The sequence below is a fragment of the Aotus nancymaae genome, unplaced genomic scaffold, assembly GCF_030222135.1.
Source record: "Aotus nancymaae isolate 86718 unplaced genomic scaffold, 86718_ANA_hifiasm-v0.15.2.pri h1tg000012l, whole genome shotgun sequence".
Lineage (NCBI taxonomy): Eukaryota > Metazoa > Chordata > Mammalia > Primates > Aotidae > Aotus > Aotus nancymaae.
In genome coordinates, this window is record NW_026988423.1 from 13,766,319 (window position 1) to 13,786,025 (window position 19,707).

The 19,707-nt window shown below is 37.5% G+C and overlaps 1 long non-coding RNA gene and 1 other non-coding gene across 2 annotated transcripts in view; both read left to right on the forward strand.

The window, feature by feature from the left end:
- The window catches only part of LOC135274559 (uncharacterized), a 45,236-nt gene extending 25,878 nt beyond the window's left edge, over positions 1 to 19,358 (forward strand). Inside the window, exon 2 of the long non-coding RNA XR_010342357.1 lies at positions 19,037 to 19,358. This is a non-coding gene — a long non-coding RNA (uncharacterized LOC135274559). The remainder of the gene's footprint in view (positions 1 to 19,036) is intronic.
- LOC135274654 (U6 spliceosomal RNA) lies at positions 15,720 to 15,821 on the forward strand. The gene has a single exon (XR_010342444.1). It is a non-coding gene; the product is annotated as a U6 spliceosomal RNA (small nuclear RNA).
- Positions 19,359 to 19,707: the final 349 nt, after the last annotated feature.

Below are 19,707 nucleotides of genomic sequence, written 5' to 3' on the forward strand. Positions count from 1 at the left end.
AGATAGTTGCAATGTTATATAAACTTTTCTAGATTATGGAAAAATGAAAAAGATGTTAATTCATTTAATAGAGTCCATCTTATTTCAATACTCTAATATTAAAATAAAGCATAATTGGAAATTTAAAAACTATAAATCTAAGTTAAGAGTACTGATGCAAAAAATAGAATAAACAACAGATAGAATCTAGTGGAGTTTTAAAAGAATACTGCACTGTGACCTAATAAGATTTACTTTAGAAATGCAAGAAAAGGTGGATATACGTATCTGTATTAATATAACTCTAACAAGCAAATGGAAAGAGATTAAAAGAGCTAATTAAAAGAGAAAAAATACAAAATGACATTAGTAGCTTTTGAAAAGGCATTTTACAAAATTCTTATAAAAGACAGCTAAGTAATATAGGAATAGAAGTAAACAACCTAACTATAGTACAGATCGGTCATGATACCTACCAGCAAATATTACCTTAAGTGACAAAACACTACATGTATTTCTGTCAGAATCAGGAACTGAAAAGGAATATTCTCACCATCATTATACAACACTGTGTTGGAGTTCTAGTGAATGAAATAAGTCAAGAAAAGAAGTATGCTTTTTTCTTAACCTTTCAAAGCCCCCACGACTCTACTTTTAGATATTTAAAAAGGCTACTCAAGTTAGTAAAATAATTTTGTAAGGTAGCTGGGATAAGATTCATATACAAATACCAAAACTTGTCTTTTTTTAGTAAGCAGTCAGAAATGGAAAAAATTCATTTATAACTTAGAGTACTAAGTAAATATACCAAGAAAGGCACAGACTTATATGAGGAAAACTATAAAACCTTATGAGGGACACATAACAATATCTAAATATTTGGAAAGAGTTTCTTTTAACAAAGATAAACATTTAGTACAAAAGTAATTTCTTCAAAAATTTATGTGCATATTTTAGGTAATTTCTGTCAATATCTCAACAGAGTTATTGTCTTGGAAATTAGCCAATCTTACAGTGCATATGGAGGAAGGAATTTTTTTTATTTTTAAATTTTGAGTATTTTTAATTGACACATAATTATATATATATTTATCAGTTAGAATGTGGTATTTCCATAAATGTATACAATGTGTAATGTTCAAATCAGGGTAATTAGTATATTCATCACCTCAAACATTTATCATTTGTTTGTGTTGGGAACATTCAAAATGTGCTCTTCTAGCTATGTGAAAATATGCAATAAATTGTTTATTAGTCACTCTATAGTGCTATAGAAAACTAGAACTTACTCCTCCTGTCTGGCTGTAATTTTCTGTTTGGAAGAGTGAGTTTTTTTTTTTTTTAGACTAACAAAGAGAATTATGAAAAAACAAAATTGAAGGGGAGACTTCCCTTACTAGATATTATGACCCACTTTTAAGACAATGAGATAATATCAACATGATACTGGTGTTGGAAAACACAAAGAGATTAGTGGAACAGAATAGATAATCCATAAATAAAGCTTGATTTGTGTGAGAATTTAATGTATTCCAGCAGGAAAAGGCAGGATTTAATAATATGGTTTTGGGATTCCTGGTTCTCCAACTGGATGAAAGCAAAATTGGATTCTTTTCATACGCATACAGTAATACAAATCTTGCAAAACAAATTGGGATTTAACTTGTACAATCTGATGGCAGGGGAGGTCATAACCAAAGGAAAGATTTTATTAAACAAAATGAAAGCAAACTAAGTATGTGATAGTCATAGAAAAAAATCAATGAAGAGCAGGATTAATAGCCATATAGCTAATAATTTACAAACAACTTTTACTATTATCAAAAAGGGACAAACCTCCCAGTGGAAAAATTGACAAATGGTATGCAGAGACTCTTTGCAGAAGAACAACTCCAGATGGCCAAAGCCTTATGAAAAGATATTAAAAGTCACTGGTGTTCAGGGAATCCAATTTTAAGTAACAGTGAGATGAAAAAAACCCAAAGGCCAAAATTTAAGAGAGCATTAACTTCTGTTGCTGCTGGGGATATGGAGAAGAGTTGTCCTTTTTTTTTCCCCTTTATTTCTTCCAAAAAAAAAAAAACAAAACCCAAAAATGGGATACATGTACAAAATATGCAGGTTTGTTATATAAATATACGTGTGTTATGGTGGTTTGCTGCACCTAGTGACCCATCCTCTAAGTTCCCTTGCCTCACCCTTCACCACCCAACAGGACCTTATGAGTGATGTTCCCCTCTCTGTGTCCACGTGTTCTCAATGTTCAACTCCCACTTATGGGTAAGAACATGCAGTCAGTGTTTGGTTTTCTGTTTCTGTGTTAGTTTGCTGAGGATGATGGCTTTCAGCTTCATCCACATCCCTGCAAAGGACATGATCTCATTCCTTTTCATGGCTGCATAGTATTCCATGGTATATATGTACCACATTTTCCTTATCCAGTCTATAATTGATGGGCATTTGGGTTAGTTCCACGTCTTTGGGGAGAAGACGTGGAATGCTGGTGGAAATATAAATTGTTAGTCTCTGTGAAAATCAAACTGTCTAACACCATTAAAATTAACACTACACATTCTTTTCTGTTCAGTAATCCCACTGCTGTGATTTTGATATGGTCTGTGTGTTTGTGTCATGCCCCCAAATTTATATGTTCAATATAATATATATTATATATAGTCAATGAGATGATATTAGAAGGTGAGACATTTTGGGAGGTGAGTAGAGCAAGGGGTAAAATCCTAATGAATGGGTTTAGTGCCTCATAAAAAAGACTTGAGAAAATGCCTTGCCCTTTCCATCACTGAGGGTACTATGAGAAGGTGCCATCTATGAACCAGAAAGTGGGTCCTCCCCAGATACTGAATCTGCTGTTACCTTGATCTTGGACTTCCCAGCCTCTAGAACTGTGAGAAATGAATTTCTGTTTATCAGCCATCCAGTTTAAGGTATTTTGTTATAGTAGCCTGAGCTAAGTATGACAGACTTTATCCTATAAGGGACAAAAACACCAGTATGTGGAGATATTGTGTTGGATAATTTTATGTGTCAATGTGTCTGGGCCACAGGATGCCCAGACGTTTGGTCAAACATTATTCTGGGTGTGTCTGTGAAGGTGTTTCTGGATAAGATTAACGTTTGTATCAGTAGATTGAGTAAGGCAGGCTGCCCTCCACAGTGTGGGTGAGCCTCATCTAAGCAATTGAAACCCCAACTGGAACAACAACGCTGACCCTTCCTCTGGTAAGAGGGACCTCCTTCTGCCTGACTTTCCTGAGCTGGGACATTGCTCTTTTCTTTCCTTCTGCCATGAACTGAAACATTGGCTCTTGCTGAGTCTTGAGCCTCCTGGATTTTGGACTGGAACTTAAACCATCAGCTCTCCTGGGCTCCAGCCTGCTGATTGCAGATCTTGGGAATTTTCAGCCTCCAATTTTATATAATAAATCTCTTTTTATCTCTCTATCTTGATTTTTATATGTGTGTGTATAAGATATATACATAAAATATACACACAACATACACATGGGAAACAAAGTGAATGTTTATCAGGAGGGGAGTGGTTTTGTCAATTATTATTGACAAAATATACACCATAATATCTTATGCAGATATTAAAAAAGCAAAATCAAAAGCAAAGTCAAACAAAAACAAGCCTATAACTCCAATGCTTGCCTTGGAAGGACTTCCATGAAAAGATATGGAAAGTCAATGGAACAGCTTCTGTTCCGTTGTTAGTGAATTGGCCCAGTCTTCTATAGGGCACTCAACTGCTTGCCAGGAGTCTGGGGTGGGAACATTTGCAGCTGCATCATGGTCTTTCTGCCCTCTTAAGAGGAGGTAGTGGCATGAAGATGTCTGAATGGGCATCACTTAGATATCTTCCAGTCTGAGGAGAACACTGGGTTCCCTCAAGGTAGGATTTCTTGCTTGGCTTCTGCTGAGTATGATGTCAGCACAGACGGCAGCTGGATTTTCTTCCGACTTGGCCATCTCGTTCCAAAGATTATGTTTTATGAAAACTGAAAGGGTTAAACAAATTCCTTGTGTCCAAGACAAATGGCATCACCCTGTTCTCTGTGTCCCTTCTTTATCTTGCATTCTTGTGTTCCAGCCTCCCCACCCTGTCCTTGCACTGCAGTGTTTGCCATTGTCAGCCAGAGTGTTTATTTAAGTCTCCATAGGTTTGCATCTATACTAGTAATTGACATCTCAGATGGACCTCTGGAGACAAAATACATTTTTTTTTTTTCTGAATGCTTTTGATTAGGATTTGAAAGAATCTTTTGACCAAAACCAACTTGGGGTTTGGGATGTTTAAATTTTATTTGAAGAAATGCCAACACTATTTGATTAGTACCAGTCTGGAGAAAAGGAGTTAGAGCAAGAAAGAGCACGTGGATCCAGAGGGGATAAATTATGGCAGGTCCAGTCATCAGGATATCCAATTTTTCAGGCTACAGATTGGGACACATAACCTGGCAAATATGTTTGAAATAATGGAAGTATTATAATAAGGCAGACTGTTTTATATTTTGGCTGTCTCAGAACTTAGAGGAAAGCAATAAGCGTCTCTCTAGGTGTACAGAACAAGGAAACAGAGCGAACCACGTGATTTGAATTCCAAGGAAAACAAAATACTCGCTTCATTGCTGCCTCTGAAATTCCATTGTTCCTAGAGGATTTCAGAGGCAGGAGCCCTACTCTATTGAATAATTATTTAGGGGAGTCACATTATGGCATAACATCTGCCGGCTTCTCAAGTCAATGATTAGGAAATTGATTAGAAGTGATTTCTGGCCAGTTTTATGGACCTGGCCTCCAGGTTGCTAATGTTTCAAGGAGGCTAGGAAATAAGTAATTAAGGACATTTGCTGTAGGTTTCTGTGCTGGGTCTTGCTTCTGGGCACATTCTGCACTTGAAAATGAAATGAGAAATTTAAAACCACAATCCACATCTCCTCTGCCATTTTCAAGTTTCTGGCCAAACCCCTGGTTTCTGTCTTTTATGCTCCAGGAAATGAAAATGGACTCCTTGATTACTTGTGGCCCCAAGTTGTTGCTCATGTGTCCATTGAGAGGCATGTTAATTGCTCATACAGGACAGAAGTATAAGCCACCAGGATTTTTCAGGGTAGAACCAAATTGTTGTTCATGTAAGATTTCTCAAAATCACTCATGAGAGACTGAAAACATTTTATTTTGAATTTGGAATATGTAAAGAAATTGCTTTAATTGAATTTCCATCTTTTCTGATAAACTTTTAAAAAATCAAATTTGTTTCAAAAATTGCAGATAAATTGTGCCACATTTAGGTGTATAGTTCTTGCTTAAAAAATAACATTATCTTCTTCTTGTCTCTAATGAGGGAGCATTTTAAAACATCACAGAGTCCTAGAGCTGGAAGGGGTCTAGCAGTCATGATGTTCATCCCCTTCATTTTATGGGTAAGACATATACAAAATGTTCAGAGAGGTTGTACTTGCCCCACAGGTAGTTAAAAGTTCAGCAAGATTGGCACCTGGCTTTCCTGACTGTCTGGTGCTCTTTTCATTTACTGTATTAAACTAAAGAACACATTGGCCGACTGTCTTCCTTACCTTGAAGACCACGGTTTTCAATACAGCTAGAGGTTGCTATGGCTCTGCCCGGGTGGTACAGTCTTCAAATGACTCCATAGCTTGACCTGATCATGTGGTAGTTCTATTTTTAGTTTTTTGAAAAACCTCCAAACTGTTCTCCAGAGTGGTTGTATTAATTTACATTTCCACCAACAGTGTATGAGGCTTCCCTTTTCTCCACACCCTTGCCGGGGTGTTACTGCCTGTCTTTTGGATAAAAGACTGGGGTAAAATGACATGTTATTTTAGTTTTGATTTGCATTTCTCTGATGTTCAGTGATGTTGAACACCGTTTCATATACCTGTTTAGCATTGTATGTCTTCTTTTGAGAACTGCCTATTCAAATCTTTTGCCAACTTTTTAATTAGATTATTAGATCTTTTTCTATAGAGTTGTTTGAGTACCTTATATATTCTGGTTATTAATCTTTTGTCAAATAGGTAGTTTGCCAATATTTTCCTCCAATTCTGTGGGTTGTCTCTTCACTTTGTTGATTGCTTCCTTTGCTGTGCAGAAACTTCTTAACTTGGTGTGACCCCATTTTTTCATTTTTGCTATGGTTGCCTGTAGTTTGAGGTCTTACTCAAGAAATCTTCACCTAGACCAATATCCTGAAGTGTTTCCCCAGTATTTTCTTCTAGTAGCTTCATAGTTTTGGGTCTTATATTTAAGTTTTTAAGCCACTTTGATTTGGTTTTTGTATATTGCAAGAGATAAGGGTCTAGTTTCAGTCTTCCGTATATGGATATCCAGTTTTCCCAGCACCATTTGAAGAGACTGTCCTTTCTCCAATTCATGTTCTTGGCACGTTTGTCAAAAATGAGTTCACTGTAAATGCATGCATTTAGTTCAGGGTTCTCTATTGGGTTCCATTTGTCTATGTGTCTGTTTTTATGCCAGTACCATGCTATTTTGGTTACTATAGCTCTGTAGTATAATTTGAAATCAGGTAATGTGATGTCTGCAGTTTTGCTCTTTTTGCTTAGTATAGATTGTGTTTCCATATAAATTTTTGGATTATTGTTTTCTATTTTTGTAAGAATATCTTTGGTATTTTGACAGAGATTGCATTGCATCTGTAGATTGCTTTGGGTGGTATGGACATTTTAACAATATTGATTTTTCAATCTATAAACATGGAATATCTTTCTGCTTTTTGGTGTCTCTTCAATTTATTTCATCAATGTCTTATAGTTTTCATTGTAGAAATATTTCACTTCTTTGGTTAAGTTAATAGGTATGTAATTTCATTTGTGACTATTGTAAATGAGATTACTTTTTTGATTTCTTTTTCATGTTATTACTTGTTGGCACAGAGAAATACTGCTGGTTTTTATATGTCGATTTTTTTTTTAATCCTGCGACTTTACTGAGCTTGTTTATCAGTTCTAATAGTTTTTTGGTGGAGTCTTGAGGTTTTTCCAAATATAAGCTCATATCATCTGCAAACAAGGCTAATTTGACTTCTTCCTTTCCAATTTGAATGCTCTCTATTTCTTATTCTAGCTAGAATTTCTGGTAATATATTGAATAACAGTGGTGAAAGTGGGAATTCTTGTCCTGTTCTAGATCTTAGAGGAAAGGTTTTTAGATTTTCCCCATTCAGTATGATACTAGGTGTGGGTCTGTCATATATGGCTTTTATTATGTTGAGGTATGTTCCTCCTATACTTAGTTTAAAACTTTTTTTTAAAATCATGAAGTGATGTTGAATTTTATCAAATATTTTTTCAGCATCAATTTAAATGATTTTATGGTTTTTGTTCTTCATTTGGTTAATATAATGTAAGGTATCACATTGATTGATTTGCATATGTTGAATTATCCTTGCATCCCAGGCATAAATCCTGCTTGGCCATGGTAAATCATCTTTTTAATGTATTCTTGAAGTCAGTTTGCTAGTATTTTGTTGAGAATTTTGGCATCAATATTAATTAGCAATATTGGCCTGTAGTTTTCCTTTTCAGATGTGTCTTTGGTTTTGATATCAGGATAATACTGGCCTCATAAAAGAGTTTGAAAGTATTCCCTCCTCCTCACCTCTGAATTTTTTTGGAATAGTTTCAGTAGGATTTGTATACTGGGGCGTAGGCTCTTCTTTGCTGTGAGACTTTTTATTATGGCTTTGATCTTATTACTTGTTATTAGTCTGTTCAGGTTGTGAATTTCTTCCTGATTCAATCCTGTTATGTTGTATGTGTCTAGGAATTTGTAAACTTTTTCTAGATTTTTCAATTTATTAGCATATAGTTGCTCATAGTAACCACTAGTGATCCTTTGAATTTCTGCAGTATCAGTTGTAATGCCTCCTTTTTTAAAACTCACTGATTTTATTTATTTAGATCTTCTCTTTCTCTCTTTTTAGCTTGTCTGGCTAAATATTTATCAGTTTTATCTTTTCAAAAAACAGTTTTTTTGTTTCATTGATCTTTTGTATTGTTTTCTTCAATTTCATTTATTTCTGCTCTGATCTTCTTTTTTTCTACTGATTTTGGGTTTGGCTTGCTTTTGCTTTTCTAGTTCTTTAAGATGCATCATTTGAAGTTTTTCTTCTTGTTACATGCAGGCACTTATAAACTTCCTTGTTAATAGTGTTTTTGCTTTATCCCATAGGTTTTGGTATGTTGTGTTTCCCTTATCATTTGTTTAAAAATTTTTTCATAAATGCTCCATTGACCTGCTAGTCATTCATATTTTTTAAATGTTCATGTATTTATATAGTTTCTAAAATTCATCTTATTGAGTAAGAGTTCTATTCCATTGTGGTCAGAGAAGACACTGGATATTGCTTTAATTTTTCTGAATTTTTAAAAGATGTGTTTTGTCACTTAACATATGGTCTATTCTTGATGATAATCTATGTGCTGAAGGAAAGAATGTGTATTCTGCAACTATTGGGTAAGATAGTCTATAATTATTTGGTCTATAGTGCAGGGTAAGTCTGATGTTTCTTTGTGATTTTTTGACTGGAAGATCTGTCTGATGCTGAAAGAGGGTGTGGAAGCCTCCAACTATTATTGTATTGGGGTCTATCTCTTTAGCTCTAATAATATTTTCTTTTTATATCTATGTGTTCTGGTTTTGGGTGCATATATATTTACAATTGTTATATCCTGTTGGTAAATGACTCCTTTATTGTTATGATGACCTTCTTTGTCTCTTCTTATAGTTTTTGTCTTAAAATCTATTTTGTCTGATATAAATGTAGCTATTCCTGCTCTTTTTTGGCTTTCATTGTCATGGAATATCTTTTTTTCATTTCTTTATTTTCAGTCTATATATGTCTTTATAGATTAAGTATGTTTCTTTTAGGCAACAGATCATGAGTCTAATTTTCCCCTCCATTCAGCCACTCTATGTCTTTTGATTGGAGAATTTAGTCCATCTACATTCAATATTATTATTGATAAATGAGGACTTACTCCTGCCATTTTGTCACTTGTTTTCTGGTTGTTGTGTGGTCTTCTCTTCCTTCTTTCTTTCCTGTTTTCCTTTGAGCAAAGGAGTTTTTCTTTGTGATATGATTTAGTTTCTCAGTTTTAATTTTTTGTGTGTATGTTGTATGGTTTTTGACTTGAGGATACCAGGAGGCTTGCAAATATTATCTTATAGCCCAATATTTAAACTGATAACAACTTAGCACTGTTTGTATGAGCAAACAAGCAAAGAGAAAACTAAGAAAGACTCTATGCCTTAACTTTGTACCCCTGCTTTTTAACTTTTTGTTGTTTCTATTTATATCTTATTATACTGTCTATGTCTTAAAAAGTTGTTTTAGTTATTATTTTTGATTGGTTCATCATTTAGTTTTTCCACTGAAGATGAGAGTAGGTTACATATTGGTGTTACAATGTTATAATATTCTGTGGGTTTTTTTTTTTTTGGTGTACTTAATATTATCAGTGAGTTTTGTACATTCAGACAATTTCATATTCCTCATAAATATTCTTTTCTTTCTGATTAAGTACTCTCTTACCATTTCCTGTAGGACAGGTCTGATGTTGATGAAATCACTCAGCTTTAGTTCGTCTGGGAAAGTCATTTTTCTCCTTCGTGTTTGAAGGATACTTTATCCAGATATACATTTCTAGGATAGAAGGTTTTTTTCTGCAGTACTTTAAATATGTCATGCCATTTTCTCCTGGTCTGTAAGGTTTCCACTGAAAAGTCTACTGCCAGACATATTGGAGCTCCATTGTATGTTATTTGTTTCTTTTCTCTTGCTGCTTTTAGAATCCTTTTTTTATGCTTGTTCTTTAGAAGTTTGATTATTAAATGCCTTGAGGTAGTCCTCTTAGGGTTAAATCTGCTTGGCGTTCTATAACTTTCTTGTACTTGGATGTTGATATCTTTTCTAGGTTTGGGAAGTTCTCTGTTAATTGTCACTTTGAATAAACTTTCTACCCCTATCTCTTTCTCCACCTTCTCTTTAAGGCCAATAACCCTTAGATTTGCCATTTTGAAGCAGTTTTCAGATCATTTAGATGTGCTTTATAATTTTTTATTCTTTTGTCTTCTCTGTGTATTTCTAAATAGCCTGTCATTAGGCTCACCAATTCTTTCTTTTGCATGATCAATTCTGCTATTAAAAGACTCTGATGTATTCTTCAGAATGCCAATCATATTTTCCAGCATGAGAATTTCTCCTTGATTTTAAAAAAATTATTTAAATCTCTTTGTTAAATGTATCTGATAGATTCTGAATTTCTTGTCTGTGTTATCCTTAATTTCTTTGAGTTTCATTGACACAACTACTTTGAATTATCTGCCTGAAAGGTCAGATAATCTCCAGGATTGATCTTGTGCCCTGTTTAGTTAATTTGGTGAGGTCATGTTTTTCTGGATGGTTTTGATGCTGATAGATGTTCTTTAGTGTCTGGACATTGAAGAATTAGATATTTATGGCAGTCTTCATTGTCTGAGCTTGTTTGTACTTATCCTTCTTGGGAAGCCTTTCTAGAAATTCAAAAGGACTTGTGTGTTGTGATCTAACCTGTATTTGCTTTAGAGGGTACCCCAAGTCCAGTAATGATGTGGTTCTTGCAGACTCATAGAGGTACTGCCTTGATGGTCTTGAACAAGATCTGCAAGAATTCTCCGGATTACCAGGTAGAGACCCTTGTTTTCTTCTCATACATTCTCCCAAATGAATGGAGTAATTTTCCTCTGTTCTGAGTCACCTAGAGCTGGGGATAATGTGACAAAAGCACCGCTGGGGCCACTACCCCTAGGACTGTGTTGAGTCAGACCTGAAGCCAGCACAGAATTTGGTCTCTCCAAAGGCCTGCTGTAACCACTCCCTGGTTATGGCCTATGTTTGCTCAAGACCCTGGGGCTCTACCATCAGCAGGTGGCAGAGCCTACCAGGCCTATGTCCTTCCTTTCAGGGTGACAAGATCCCCCCCCCATGCATGTCCAGAGGTGCCATCTGAGAGCCAGAGACTAGAGTCAAAAACCTTGGAAGTCTACCTGGTGTTCTATTGTATAGCAGCTGAGCTGGCACTCAAACCACAAGATGCAGTCCTTCCCGCTCTTCCCATCTTTTTCCAGAGGCAGAGGAGCCTTATCCTGTCGCCATGGCCAATACAGACTAATAGAAAGTACTGCCAAACTACCCCTGATGTTCCTTTACATGGGCTCTTCAGTCAGCATGTGGTGAATGTTGCCTGCCTTGGACTCACTGTTCAGGACAGCAGGCTCCCCTCTGGCCCCGGGCAAGTCCAGAAATGCTGTTCAAGAGCCAAGCCCTGGAACTGGGGACCCTAAGAGGCCACTTGGTGCTCTTTCCCACAGTGGCTGAGCTGGTACCTAAGGTGAAAGACAAAGTGCCTTTTGCTTTTTCCTCTACTTTTCTCAAGTGGAGGGCATCTTACCCTGTAGCCACTACAGATGGGAATATTCTGAGTCTCACTTGAAGCCAGCAAGTTTCAGAGTCTCTCCCAAGGGCCTGGACATGGTACCTGGGTATCACTGCTAATTATTCAGGGCCCATGGGCTCTTTAGTTAGTAGATGACAATCCTGCCAGGACTGAGTCCTTCCCTTCAAGGCAGCAGGTTCCCATGTGTCCTGGAATGTGTCTAGAAATGTCATCTGAAAGCTAGGCCCTGGTAACAGGGCCTCGTGACTCTGACTGGTACCCTATCCTTCTGTGGCCCAGCTGATATCCAAGGTGCAAGGCAAAACCCTCCCCATTCTTCCCTCTCTTCTCCTTAAATGGAGGAATGGGGTCTCTTTTGGAGCTGTGAGCTGCACAGCCTGGGGTTAGGGAAGGGGTGATGCCAGCACTCAGCCACCTTGGCTGGTGTCTCAGGTAGAGACCCTTGTCTCTACCTGTCCCTGTGCCTCACCTGTCCATTGTCTCTGGGTCCAGTTCAGCAGAAGGACTTGCTTAGGGGTTGCAGTCCTTGTGGCCTAGATGGCCTTTAAAGTTTATTTTGAGCCCCAGAGCACCAGAGCCCTCAATGGCAAGGCTTGCAGGAACTCAAGTTTGGACCACTGTGATTGGTGGTTCCCCTATGCCTAGGGCTGATTTAAGTGCTCCCTCTGTGGACAGGTGTCAGCTGAGTTTGGTTGTGTTTTCTTTTATAACAGGGCAGCACTGAGTTTACAAGCATCACTTCTGTTTGTGTTTTCCATTTAGTAAAATATCATTACTTACATATGTAAATATCAATTAAATCAGACAGAGACTGAACTAGAACTAAAATATTCATTGTTTTTGGTAGGGCCTCTGGAATCACCCTGTTAAACTACTCATTGTAGTCTCACCGTCATCAGGGTAGCAGCTCTCTTTCTCAAGGTAGGCTTGCCTAGGGCAGGCATAATGAGGTATTTTTGCTTCTGGAAAACTGACCCCTGAGCTCAGGTCCCTTGAGTATTTCTATTGGAGGAAAGGACCAGAAATGAATCAAATGGGAACACAGGCATTTGTCTCCACATTTACTTTAATAGCTTCAAGGAAACAATGAGTCAAGATCTTAGGGTGGACATCGTGGCTCACGCCTGTAATCCCAGCACTTTGGGAGGCTGAGGCGGTGGGTCATGAGGTCAGGAGATTGAGACCATCCTGGCTAACACAGGGAAACCCCATCTCTACTAAAAATACAAAAATTAACCGGGCATTGTGGCACATGCTTGTAGTCCTAGCTACTTGGGAGGCTGAGGCAAGGAGAATTGCTTGAACCCAGGAGGCAGAGGTTATAGTGAGCTGAGATTGTGCCACTACACTCCAGTCTGGGCAACAGGGTGAGACTGGGTCTCAAAAAAAAAAAACCTTAGGTAGGGATGGCCTTCCTTCAGAAGCAGAGCTAAGTTTCTTGTGAGAAGATGACCTGAATCTTTTGTAGTCTAAGCTGATATGGGTTTAGGTACTTGGTTGGTGGGTTTGGAGGGAGAGTTGGTTCTTGAACCTTCTCACTCACTCCTCTTCCCTGTGGTCTTCCTTTTGGGAGATCTACACATACAAAGAACAAGGACCATATAGGATATGATTATATGTTTTCTTTCAATTAACCCTTCTCTGTAATCTTTTCATAAGAGTATTTTCAAGTAGGGTAAGGGGAGAATACATTGCCTTTAGTCTAGCCTATTTTTCCAGGTGTAATAGATAGAATAGATCTAATACCTATTTTCAGTTCCAAAAGAGAGTAAGCAGTGAAAGTTCTCTTAACAATATAATCTACAGTATCACATAAGAAAATTTTAAATCCTTGCTTTCAAAACGCTCAAGACTCTTGGAGATAACATTAAGAAGCTTCTTCTTAGTACAAGATAATTAATAATAATAAGTTATTAGAAAATTAGATTTTTATGAATATGACAAAGATATATTTACAAAACCACAAATTCCACATTAATGAAGTCTACATTCATGAGGTTTTACTCTACTTGATATTATCCATTAAACTTTATTTTATACCCAGTTATGAGTTAACTTTAAATTCTTTTGACCAAACTTGAAATCTATCACTGAATTTTTCACATGAGAAACTTAAATTCTGGGAGGAAATTATAATTTGTCTATATATAATTTCTAATTTGTATTGTGCTATTTTGGTGTAAGGATAATGACATGAAATAGTAATTGTCCTTTAATAGACAGATGAAGGTAATTATAGTGATTATAAAAGATGCTGGCAAATATTGCAATAAATGGACTAATTTAGTTCACATTACAGAAACTGTTAAAACTAGAGCATTAAATTATGTGTGCAATATTTATTAAAAATTACACAGCACAAATTCCTTTGAACTGGTAATTTTATAGAAACCACCTCTCATCTTTAGCAACCCAAATTCATGGTGCTTGCTCACAAATCAATAAATTCTAAAAGTTAGAACCCAACAGTATACTCTTCTTTGAATTTCTTTTCACTTTCTGTCACTCTTCTGTCCTCTCTCTCTCTCTTTATCCCTTCCCTTTTCTTTCCTTGACATCTGTAAGAGTTTATCTCTTTCTCCATGTGTATTTACACCTGAGGAGTTATATGTCCAAGCCCTTTGTCTTGACAGGGGTGGAGGCATGAAGAAATGGCCACATGGTCAGGGATTAGAGTTTGAAAAGGAAGAAGATCTTCACATCCTTAAAATATTGTGGTCCACAGTTCTTTTCATGCTGCTCTGCTTCCTAGAGATGTAAGACACTGGATAATATCAATGGATAAAAAGACAATATCAGAGCTGAAATCATCCTTTCTACATTGATGACAACTTTTTACTTGCAGGATTTCCTTCTTACTGGATCTTTCTGGGAAGTTCTCCTTTGCTAGGTTGACTTACTTGGCCCTGGATTCATCTGGAGAACTTGGCCTGCTTGGCCTTTGTGTCTCTTCCCACTCCCTTCTCAGAATTAATGCTACTTTTCAGCAACCCTTGCAAATGCTTTTTCTAAAAATGTTCTCAGCAAAGCAAGAATCCTAATAATTATTCCTTCTGAAGCAGATGGCCTAGTGCCACCTGCTCCCCCTTTCTTCTTCTCTTCCAAAATAAATTTTCCTCTTGACCAAACTCTCTTGATTTTGTACTGGCATTTTATAGCATTGTACAAATTATGCAACACTTAAATCACACCTAATTACCATCTCTGCCAGCAGGGATTGCTACCCAGGATGGAAATGGGAGAGACCCAAAAGAAACCAGAGGAGAATCAGCCATTTGAAAGGGGAATCAAGGAATTGCAGTTGACCATTTTCTGTTAGGAAAGTCTAGGAACTCAGGCTATCAGTTCTTAACCCACCCACAGCCTAGTGAGTAATTTAAAAGCCTTCTTCTGACTGGGTTGTTGCAGAAATGATACTGTGTGCCTCTATCTGACAGGAACAGTTCTCTAGTTCTTTGAAAGGATTCATAGAAATTGAGAATGATTATGTCAGCAGAGGAGGCTTGGGCAAGGAAGGCCACAGTGAAGATCTTGCAAAGCCACCTCTTTCAATGGAGGGAGCTGATGCTTTGATTGCAGAGACTGTCCCAATGATCTGAGTTTTTGTATTCCTTTATTTAAACAATTTCCAACTTGGTTTTATTCCCCAATAATTCTGAGCCAGATTTTTCCCCCTTTACTTTAATTTGTAGAAAGCTCAAGAGATGTAAAATAATTTTAAATATTGATTCGAGTCAAATATAATTAGATGTTAAGTCTTGCAGAGCACGTTTTAAATAATCTGAAATATAACCCGTGCATCCCCAGTTCTAGGAACCCAAAGCCCACCATTGAGGGTTGGTGAACAAATTAATGAATTTCTAAAAATTTCTGGTGTGCCAATGGCATCCTTGTTTCCATGCTGACATAAATGTCATTTAAATGGAGTTTAGGAGCTGATTAAAAATTAAATGCATCTACTTAATATACCATTTAGTAACACTATTTTCAGATCTCATGTCTTCACCTATGTTGTCTCCTCTCCCTGGATTGTCTTTTTTCCTTCACCTTTAGAAGCTTTTTTAAATTCACCATCAGCCCTCCTCCCCACAACATACAGTTAGCTTTTCCCATAACTGGGCTACTCATGTTTCTTTAACATTGTTGCACTGGGCTACTCATACCTGGGCTACTCATGTTTCTTAACATTGTTGCATTCCGTTTTCTTGTCGGCTTGTCCACATAAGACGGTGAGTTCTTGACTTGCTTTCTTAGCACATATATAAAATTGGAAGGCTGCAGAGAAGATTACCATGGCCTCTGTGCAGGGATGACACACAAATTTGGGAAGCACTCCATATTTTTTAAAAAGAAGGGGAGTCTCATGGAAGAGAATAGAGAACCCCAAAATAAGACAACATACCTATAACCACCTGATCTTTGACAAATCTGACAAAAACAAGCAAACAAGCAACGGGGAAAGGATTCCCTATTTAACAAATGGTGCTGGGATAACTGGCTAGCTATATGCAGAAGATTGAAACTGGACCCCTTCCTTACGCCATGCACAAAAATCAATTCAAGATGGATTAAAGACTTGAGTGTAAAATCCAAAACTATAAAAACCCTAGAAGAAAATCTAGGCAATACCATTCATAACATAGGCACAGGCAAAGATTTCATGATAAAGATGCCAAAGGCAATTGTAACAAAGGCAAAAATTGACAAATGAGATGTAATTAAACAAAGCTTCTGCACAGCAAAAGAAACTATCATCAGAGTGAACAGATAATCCACAGAATGGGAGCAAACTTTTGTAATCTATCCATCTGACAAAGGTCTAATATCCAGCATCTACAAGAAACTTAAACAAATTTACGAGAAAAAAAAATCCCGTTAAAAAGTGGGCAAAGGGGGCCGGGTGTGGTGGTTCACACCTGTAATCCCAGCATTTTGGGAGGCCAAGGTTGGCGGATCATCTGAGGTCAGGAGTTCAAGACCAGCCTGGCTAACATGGTGAAACCCCATCTCTACTAAAAATACAAAAGTTAGCTGGATGGTGGATGCATGTGATCCCAGCTACTCGGGAGGCTGAGGCAGTAGAATCGCTTGAACCTGGGAGGTGGAGGTTGCAGGGAGCTGAGATTGCACCATTGCACTCTGGCTTGGGCAACAAGAGTAAACCTCTGTCTCAAAAAAAAAAAAATGTGGCAAAGGACATGAACAGATACTTCTCAAGAGAAGACATACATGTGGCCAAGAAACATGGAAAAAACCTCAACATCACTGGTCATTAGAGAAATGCAAATCAAAACCACAATGAGCTGGCATCTCACACCAGTCAGAATGGCTATTAAAAAGTAAAAAAGCAACAGATGCTGGCGAGGTTATGGAGAAAGAGGAACACTTCTACGCTGTTGGTGGGTGTGCAAATTATGAGTTCAACCATCGTAGAAGACAGTGTGGTGATTCCTCAGAGACCTAGAGGCGGAAATGCCATTTGACTCAGCAATCCCATTACTGGGTGTAGACCCAAAGGAATAGAAAAAGTTCTATTATAAAAATACATGTACATGTATGTTCATGCAGCACTATTCACAATAGCAAAGACATAGAGTCACCCTAAATGACCATCAATGATAGACTGGATAAATAAAATGTGGTACATATACACCATGCGATACTATGCAGCCATAAAAAGAAACGAGATCATGTCCTTTGCAGAAATGTGAATGGAAGCTGGAAGCCATTATCCTCAGCAAACTAATGCAGGAACAGAAAACCACATACCACATGTTCTCACTTATAAATTGAAGTTGAATGTTGAGAACACATGGACATATGGGAACTACACACACTGGGGCCCATTGGAGAGTGGGAGGTGGGAGGAGGGAGAGCATCAGGAAGAATAGCTAATGGATACTGGGCTTGATACCTAGGTGATGTGATGATCTGTGCAGCAAACCCCCATGACACATGTTTACCTATGTAACAAACATGCATATCCTGTACATGTAGCCCTGAACTTAAAAGCTGGAAATTTTAAAAAGTCAAACTCACAGGAAGAAAGAAGGTAACTCCCTGCCCTCAGTGCCTGTGTGTTTTTGTTTTGGTAATCACTACATCCTCAGTGCCCATCACAATGCTGGGCACACAGTAGGTACCAAGTAGATGCCACTGCATGGAGGAGAATAGCAGTGTTGCTGCTTAGCTCACCCATGCTACCTTTCACTGCTTTCTTGGAGGAAAGTGTTACCTTACAACCATATTGCCCTGTTAGGATTTGAGCTTTTAGGTACAGGGTGTTGCTATCTTTAGGGTCACCATGACCACCTGGGCTGGAAAAACAATCTCTTAAAGATGTCAAATGGATCTGACACAGAAATTGACATCCATGTTCTTATACCTGGGTAAAGAGATTGAGCACATTACCATTATGTTTCAATAAAGCATTCTTTTTTTCCCATTTGAAAGAATAAAAGTGGTTGTTGAAATCTTTGTGGAATGCAGCAAAAAGTAAAATTTTATAAAAAGTAAAAAACTGAAATGGTTAAAATTAAATTGTCACTGAAAACCATCAAAATCCTATCTTAAAAATTACAATTATTTTATATTTTATAATATTTTATACATAAAATATCTTAACACATTTGCCATTAAACATTAGTAAATGCCATAAACCTAATATTCAGCTTATAGAACCAGAACGTTAAAAATACAGTTTCATCTATCTATATGCTTTATCTTCATCCCAGACCTCCATCTCTATTTTCAAGTAACTGTTCTTTTGAATTTTGGGTTTATCACTCCCATCTGTTTGATTTTAAACAATAGCAAGATGCAGCTTAATTGTCACTTGCCACTCACTGATATGGTTTTGATATGAGTCTGCAAGCAATTGATTTATTATGGTCTCTGTGCAGTCAAACCTCTCTGCTAATGTTACTCTGTATTTGCAGCCAATCTTCAGTGCTAGCATCACTGCCTGCTTCTACCTCAGATCATCAGGCATTGGATTCACACAAGGAACTGACAACCTCACATGCACGGCTGACAATAGGGCTTGCACTCCTATGAGAATCTAATGCTACCACTGATCTGACAGTAGCGGAGCTCAGGCGATAATGCAAGCGATGGAGAGCAGCTGTAAACACAGATGAAGCTTCTTCCTTGCTCACCCACTGCCCACCTCCTGCTGTACAGCCTGGTTCCTAACAGGCTATGGACCAGTACTGGTCCGTGGCCTGGGGATTAAGGACCCCTGGCCTAAAGAATGGGAAAAAATATTTGCAAACTAATTTTTACACACACACACACACACACACACACACACTCTCTCTCTCTCTCTCTCTCTCTCTTTCTCTCTTAAAATCTGGGTATTGGAAGACAGTCCAGAAACTCAGGCAATGACTAATGAAACATTCTTACTTAGATCTTAAAGCAAGGAGATATAAAAATTCAGTAAGAGAAAATATCATACTGCTGGTTGAATAGGACTTGTCAAGAAGATGCTGATATATCACACAGACACCATGGAATACTACCTAGCCATAAAAATAATAAAATTATGTCTTTTGCAGCAACATGGATGGAACTGGAGGCCATTATCCTCAATGAAATAACTCAAAAACAGGAAGTCAAATATCACATGTTTGTACCTGAAAGTGGGAGCTACACAATGGATACCCATGGATATACAAAATAGAGTAATAGACATAGGAGACTCCAAAAGGTGAGAGGGTGGGAGAGGGAGGAGGGTAGAAAGTTACTGTTGGGTACAAGGTTCACTATTCAGGTGACAGGTACACTGAAAGCTCAGAGTTGTATGATGCAATATCTGCATGTAAGAAACTGCCCTTGTACCCCCTAAATAAATAAATAAAAATACATTTTAAAAAAGTCTGTTGATGTTAGTGAGGGCACTCTGCTTCTGAGATGGAAGTGAGGGATTCCACTAACACTAACGTAGTGCCTGTAAGCTGAAGGCCTGGCACCCTCAAATGACAAACACCCAGTGTATCAAAGTGAAAATATCGCTAGTCTCCTTGCCATGTTTTTGTAGCAGATCTAGGGTCTGCTTTGACAAGCAAGCTGATTAGCTATAGGCAAGACTACATAGACTGAAAAAAGAGGACTTTTATCTTCCCAGGATTAGTTTAAACCTTTCTCTGTAGTCTTCAGTGGGAATTTAAAAACAACAACAACAACAACAAAAAACAAAGGGAGAAATTCATTACCTATCCATTCAACC